Raw genomic sequence first — 7,751 nt, forward strand, 5'->3', positions numbered from 1 at the left:
GAGGATATCACACTATGGATAATTTACTCAGTCAGTCATCTGAATCATTCAGTTCTTGTCTTCGCCCACCTTTTGCCGTTTCGGTGACACATTTCTCAAAGCATCCCGGCATCGCTCTATTTATATATATATATATATATATATTTAATCCATGTCAGACCAACAATTCTTTTCCCCCATAAAGAAACAAAAAGAGAAAAAAGGAATTTGCATCTGATTTGCATTTGTTTGGCTGCGATCTCAACGCTTCACTCCCTGCAGATCCATTCACAGTTCATCACAGCAGCGTTAACATCAAATGAGTGGCTGCTCAAGGAAGTCTCATGATGCTCTGACAGAAAGAAGAAAAAGCACAGTGCCTGGTACTTTACCCCCTCCTGACATCCCAAACCCAAACACACCTCCCCTGTGTCCTCTCAGTCCACGGATGCTCTCCTTCCCCCCCTGTGTGCTTCCACTCTAAAGACTATTGTCCCCTCCTTTTCATGCATCCTCGTATCACCCAAAACAACTGGATCCTGCATTTTCCTCTCTCTCTCTCTCTCTCTCTCACCCCCCCCCCCCCCCCCCCCCCTCCTTTCTCTCATTTTCCTTCTCCCTTATTTTCCCCTCTCTTTCACTCCTTCACTCCATGCCGATGAAAGGCAGGCATTGAGCCGGCAGTGGCATTCCAAAACCTCAGGCCTCGGCTCCAGTGTGTCTGGCTATTCAACACTGCTGGGAGCCATTAGTTTAAGCAAGGTCTGACCCGCCCACTCACCCACGGAAAACCCTCAGATCTCCTATTACACTCCACACACAGAGGGCGGGGGGGATACACAGCTGCTTTTCGGGTGCAATGGGTATGTGTCCAAAGACAGGACTGAGGCAAATAACGATGATCAAATATGAGATATGCGACCATGACGGACACATTCATGCATGAGTGAGAATAAGAACAATCCAGTTTTTATGATTGATTATGCACAATGGGAACATGAGATAGAGTTTGTGTGTTGCCGTAAGAGAGGCTAAGAATAAGAAAGAGGCTGCATGCGAGCTTCAATTTATGAGCCGTGGCTCTCACGCTTTCTTGGCTGCATCTTCCTGAAGTTTCCACGCAGGGAGGCCAAGTGCCTAGCCAGACACCAAACCCTCTCACCAGCAACTCCCCTTTAAACGATATCCAACAACCGCGCTCTTTTCGAAGTCTCTGCAGCCGCTTCTCCCGTTTAACGCACAAACCAGATGCACCATCAGGGATATATCCATCTTTGGCACGGGCAGCAAAATCCTTCAAAAATATATAGCCATTTCTCTCATTGGAAAATGATACCGTGGATCAGGATTTGCACCGTGTCGCGAGCCTCACCCAATTGTCGGCACATAAACATGACTAGTTCTCGTAAACAACTCCATCTTTGGGTAAAGTTGTGTGTTCGGCGCCCCGGCAAGCCCACACACAAATGTGCACATTCAGTGTGGAGCTACGCACCGAGCGTTCCTCTGGGAATAACAGGCTTTATTTCAGTCACAGTGTTTGTATATTGTTCAGTGGGCAAGAAAAACATGTGTGGCCTCGTTACCTTTTCCAAGGAAATTTATTACCACCCACTTCGAGGAGGACGTCGCCTCAGGAAGATGCATTTTCTCATTCTCTGCTCGGAGATTTTCAGACAATTTGAAGGCATTTTCAGACGATTCTTCTCCTGTTTGGTCGAGCTGCTATCTGCTAATAGCTGAATTTAATTCTTGCCGACTGGGGTCAAAACATCACCCCACCCCCATCCTGTCTTTCTGTCTCACCTTGATGCACATGTTTTATCTGACTCCATGGCAGGTAACTGTTACTGTAAAGAGTAAAAGCAACAAACGGGACGAGTAAATGAAGCCTTGTGAAAGAGGCTCCACAGAAGAAATGCAGACAGCAGAGCAATCGTCCTTCCATTTTCCATCTGGGTACAAGGAATGGATTGACGCGTGCGGGTTACTATCTCAACATCCAAAACAGCTCCCATGCACTCTGGTCTAAACCGTCAATGAACAAGCTAAAGTAAACGTCAGCAGACCGCTAAACACTTGTAATATAAAGTTACTACATGTACTGTGTATTCTGGCGTGCATTTATGTGTGCTTCCTGCTAGCAGTAACTCCATGAAGTCTCTCTATCCTCTCTGAGGACGAGGAGCAGCTGTGTTGTTCCCTTCCCTGGTGAAGGCCACACCTGCGATCTGCAGGTGGTTCATCTGGCAGCGGAGCCGTGAACACCTGGCCAAGCACAGAGATAGCGCCTGCAGGCTTCACTCGTGGTGTGGGTGTGCGCGCACGGGCGCGTGTAATAGTTGGGGGGGGGGGGGATTTCTGAAAGGCTCAATTAAAGTTGGAGGAAGATAACGGCTGAGGTATGTGTTGGCATTTCCCAAGGTTAAGCCTCAGGGATGTTTGGGCTTGTCTTTGTTGCAATATGATCTTAATTTTGTGTGTGTGTGTGTGTGTGTGTGCACGCATGCGTGCGTGCATGTGTGTGTGCGTAAAACAAAAAGTTGTAAATGCAGTTTTACATGTTGAAGCTCTTTCCTCACAAGACACCAAACTAAATCGTCCGGTGGTTCCTGCTCAGCTGATTAAATCACACCAATATCTCCTAACAGAACGACGACGGGGGGGGGGGGGGTCTGAGCGGCACCTGCTTCGCTGCTGGTTTGCCGAGCCAACACGTGCGCAACATCTTACCACACCGCTCTGCTGGGACAGGCAAAGGCAACAAGCAGATGCACCAGCTGAGGACAAGACACATAAACAATAGCACTCAACACACACATTCCACCCTGGGAGCAAGATCAAAGCGCACAACAAGTGCATGTGTGTCATGAAGAGAGCGGATCCGGTGCTCTGACAGCACAAAACCCGGCGGGAGTGAAATCAAAGGCGGGACAGAGGGAGGTGAACATGACGAGAGTCATAAAACTGCAGAGAGATGTTGGCTTGGGCTCGGATCCTCTGTCCTATTCGCCTTGTGATAAAGTGGGACTGGGCCAAGGACTCACACGGTGCTCCTCTTTATCTGTCAGGATGTGAAGCGGCTCCTCTGGGGCCAACACTTTGCTCCTTGTGCTCGGTGCACATGAGAATCACATTTGTGCCAGCTGATAAGTGACTATCGTTTTGGCTACCGGCAAGTCGAGCCATAAAACACAATATAGAGATATTTATCAAAGATGGGACTTGAATGAAAAAAGAATAAGGAAACATGACGAGTGGAATGAGGGAAGCAAGTTTCAAGAAAGTGCGACGCAGAGAGCTTGTCATCATTTTTTTACTTCACACAGTTGGGTTTTCTTCACCGGTGAGGACAGGCCGACTGCAGTCGGGATGGAGACAGATGAATGGAGACGGAACAGGAATGGGGACATGGAGGGATCTCGGAGGGAGGCCGCATGTCCGATACGAACAGCAGGTGAGAGGAGGTGCTGCCGTAGGCCTGGAGGGCGCAGAGAAAAGAAGAAGCAGTGCTAACGCCTCTTTGTGTGAACCAAGTGGGAAATCATGGAAGGGGGGGCGGCCTTTCTGTTAACGGCCAGTGTCGCTCCTTTTGCAGTAGTAAATGGAACCTGCGCCCCATCGTCTCGATAGAGGACACGTGTTTCTTTCTGCGATGGTTTAAATGAAACACAGTGGAATGCACAAAAGAAGTCTTAATCCCATTTGGTTGAAGGTTTCAAAAGCCGCACAACAAAACCTCTCTCAGAGCTCGTGGGTTGCCTTTTTTTAGAATGGGAAATGTGTCAAGGCGATGTTTGCGCTACCTGGTGACACCCGAATAAAATAAAATAAATAACTAAAAAGGGTCATGGTGTAGGCTCGCAGCCTAACAAAACGAATGTTAGCAACATTTAAAAACCAGAGGCTGCAATCAGGAGAAAGCATAATGCTGGGTTATCTTTCAGAGGCGAAGAGGCGGGCGAGCACGTGCTATCCAACTGGCTGGGCATTTCTGAGGATCGTTATAGGCGAGTGATCTTCAGCACAAGAGCACATCTGGATCTTATAAACCCAGCGGCTCCATGCAGCGCTCGCGCAGCAACAAGAAGCAGCTGTGCAAAACTGGCTTCAATTAGCCTCACATTCTCCCTGACAGTTAATCCCTTTCTACTCCCCTCCTCTCACTGTTTTTCCTTCTCACTGTTCAGCCACTCCTCCTGCTCTCTCTCGCTCTCTCTCGACAGGGAAACTAAATGCTGAATTAGTATCAGACAATGTGACAAAAAAGGTCTTAACAAGACATGACAAGTCTGTCTGCAAAGAGCGAGTGTTCCAACACTTTGTTGCAATTAGGTTTAATTCCGATCTGGTCGCAGCGTGAGATCCTTAACAGGAGATGTGAAATTAAAGCTGTTTTAAATCGGCATCTGTCCCTCACATTATTGCTCCAACATGAGATGCTTGCTTCTTTGTTGTGGCGCTCGCATGTGGAGCGCCACAACAAAGTGAGCCCATAACTTCAGTCTTTAAACATCACTTTTCCAACTATAACCACACACACGGCAAACACTTATGTGTGATCCAACGGTGTAGCACACTGTTGTCACCCATGAGTCATTAATCACACTCAGCTCGGCTCACTCCTGTTCAATAGCCTGCCGTCTTGACTCAGCTGTACTGCACGGGGAATCTATTGGTCCGGCAATAGGAAATCAGAGGCGGAATTTAGATGAGGGAGCCAATCTGATGGACTTGATGAGCAAATCTGGAAGCTTCTGCAGCCATCGCAGCCCCCCCCCCCCGGGGGGACTGAGTAAAACACTAACAGGTGGCAGTGCTGGTGGTATCAACCCACACAGAGGCCAGAGGGAGTGAGGAGGATGCTGGACTCGCTGCCTGGTGCACACAAACGTGCACCCAAGTACACACATACTAAACCGTTGACACAAGTCTAAAAACAAACAGCGGCACAACTGAGTGCATTTCCAACATGCACACCTGCAGACATTGTCAGGTTCACTCGAACAACCCACAAAGTCAGCAGGGGTTGACTCTGAGAGGATCTGCAGGCACCTACTGCCACCTCCAGCGCAGGCATATTTTCCCACATGGCAAAAAAAATATATAAAAAATAAACGGGGCGCGTCTGGCAACGCCAGGAGCCCACTCTAGCCAAAACCAATTAGGTCTCTAATACAAACCTGCAGGGCCCCTTTGTCATTTAGTTCCCCTTTTAATGTCAGAGGATTGGAATCTGACTCTCAACCCCCCCTCCCCCAAAAAAAAGACAGAAAGAAGCAAAGGCGAAAAATGATCAGGGGTTCCAAATTAAGCACGTGTTTTTGAGTAGAGCTAATTGAATCAAGGGTGAATGGAAATTATTGACTTGTGCGAGCGATATTTGGCATACATGTACTTTAACACCCCCCCCCCCCCCCCCCCCCCCCCCCGCATGCAGAAGGCTTCCCTGGGGGATGTGCTTTCCACGGATCATGAAATTACTCCGGGAAAACAAATGCTTTAAAACAGAATAACAACTCGAGTTCATCTGCTTTGGGTTTTTTGGGACTGAGGTTTTCGAAAATAAGAGTTTCACTTTCAAACCCATTTACCAGAACCCAGAACAGTACATTCTCTGCTGCTCTCTGGTGGTCACTGCATCATCATCATCATCATCATTACAGCAATGTCTGTAGTCAAACAGTTATTTACTTCTATCTAGTGAAAAGGGCATCACAGTGGCACACGGCGGGGGGGCTCTTTTCACAGCCCCCTGTTCCCATTGACCCCACTTGCAATGTGGGGCTGTACTATTGACCCCTGATTTAAAGCAAGCCGAAGCCACAGACGAAAGGAAAAACCTCCTCCTGGCACCCAGCAGCGTCTCCAGGCTGGTTTCACGTCGCCTGGTGGTTTTGTCTTAAAAAGTTGTAAACTCCAGATGGTGTAAGGAGAGAGAGAAAAACTTTTCCTGGTGGATTAACGCCTCCAAACACTGAAGAGACACACACAAGGAGAGCTGCTATTCAACCAAACGGGAGCATAATAGCTGCCTTGTGGGGGCCGGCGGCTGTAAGGAGAACGCATCCAATAGCCCGTGTGTCATGCGTAGTTTTTCTTCGTCTTTAATGGATGTTAATAAGCATAAGATCTGAGCAGACAAAAGGGATAACAGAGTTTTTGTTTGCTCATTATACTGATCTGAAGTGGGCTAACACAGTTTGGGGTCTTTCGTGCATGCTTAATGAACTCTGGGAGAAGATTCACAAAATAATAAAGTTGAGGTGCTTTTTTTTCCTATTGGTGTTAAGCAGCCAATATTATAAAAAAAAATCCCCCTCGTCCTCGTTTTTGCAAAATAATGAGATTAATGTGACTCAGCTGCAGCACAATGTATCACGAGTGCCTGTGGAGGGATGCCAGATGAAGTAATTCCAGTATGATCTCTCATTTTGCAAAGGTATATTAGCACCAGTTTCAGGCTCGAGGCATTCCGGCCATGCTTCGCTTGCTCTCCTCTTCCCGGGAGAACGATTGCTGATACCATTAGTATTTATAAAAGTCCTCCAGTTTCACTAAGCGAGAAGAAACACTTAATTAAATTAAAGGAGGAGACGATCGATCCGGTTCTCAGACCGGTCCCTGCTCACCAGTGCAACAGACAGTGTCCGAGTATGCGGCGTAAACTGGACACATTTAAACAGAACACGGATCAGCTGGGGTCCGATCACGCTCCTGTGGGTTGCACGTCCCCCGGCCACCCGTTAGAAACTGCGCCTCGGTAATGATTAACTCAACAAGAGGACGTCACCAACGCCCATAATCCTCACAGCAGACAAGCTTCCATTAGCCCCCGGGCAAAGTCGTTTACGACTTCGACTTGTGGCTGTATTGGTTTTACTTTCCAGAGCTTGAATCTATAAAACAATTATCAGCGAATTACGCAAAGGACAGGACGAGCCTCATGAAACTCGGGCTGATGGAGTGTGTTTGATAAACGGCAGCCTATGGATGATTTAATGCTTCTCTTTCAAGCGTTGAACCACCAACCTTCCTCGGGGCTGCAGCGAAAGACGGAGGCGATTATCTCGAACACTGAGACGCAACTCCAAAAGCTGCAGAGTCAGACTCCATCCAGAGGGTTACTCCTCTTTACAGGCATAATATTTGGATGCTACAACCCCCAACACTATCATCCACCCTCTCTAGCCTCCCACATATGCCCCCACCCACCCCCTCCCCTATCCGCTGCCCCTGCCAGGCTGCCACCTGCTCTCTGCAGCATGCTGCACAGCTGCTCTGCTACAATAACAACTGAAGGTCCAGCGTGGCTGGCAGAAGTCATTACCTACAGCTTCAGCTGCACATGAGCCAAGGAGCCATCGGCAGCCGCCTGTGTGGAGAGAGGGTAGCCCCCCCCCCTGTCCTCATGTAAATCAAGGGGCCAAGGGCCTCTAATTGTTTTGATGCAGGGGATCATGGGGTGCTACAGTTTGGGGACGCAAAGCCAAGAGTCGCTCGCTGCGTCACAGTCTGGGTCGAGTTACACAGGTTTGCATTTTACTCAGTGAATCACACCAACACCAATAAAATTCAAATGTCCTATCCCATTGGGATAGGACACTGATATTTAATGTAATAGACACAACACTGATATTTAATGTAATAGAAGGATATAGAACGGAGGAGATCGTGGGTAGTCGGAGCATAGCAAAGGATAAGCTAACTGATAATGAACTTAGAAGTGTATTAATAATATTTATATTTATGTCAAATACTGTCAGGAAAAT

The sequence above is a fragment of the Brachionichthys hirsutus genome, chromosome 8 (genome assembly GCF_040956055.1).
Source record: "Brachionichthys hirsutus isolate HB-005 chromosome 8, CSIRO-AGI_Bhir_v1, whole genome shotgun sequence".
Classification (NCBI taxonomy): Eukaryota; Metazoa; Chordata; class Actinopteri; order Lophiiformes; family Brachionichthyidae; genus Brachionichthys; species Brachionichthys hirsutus.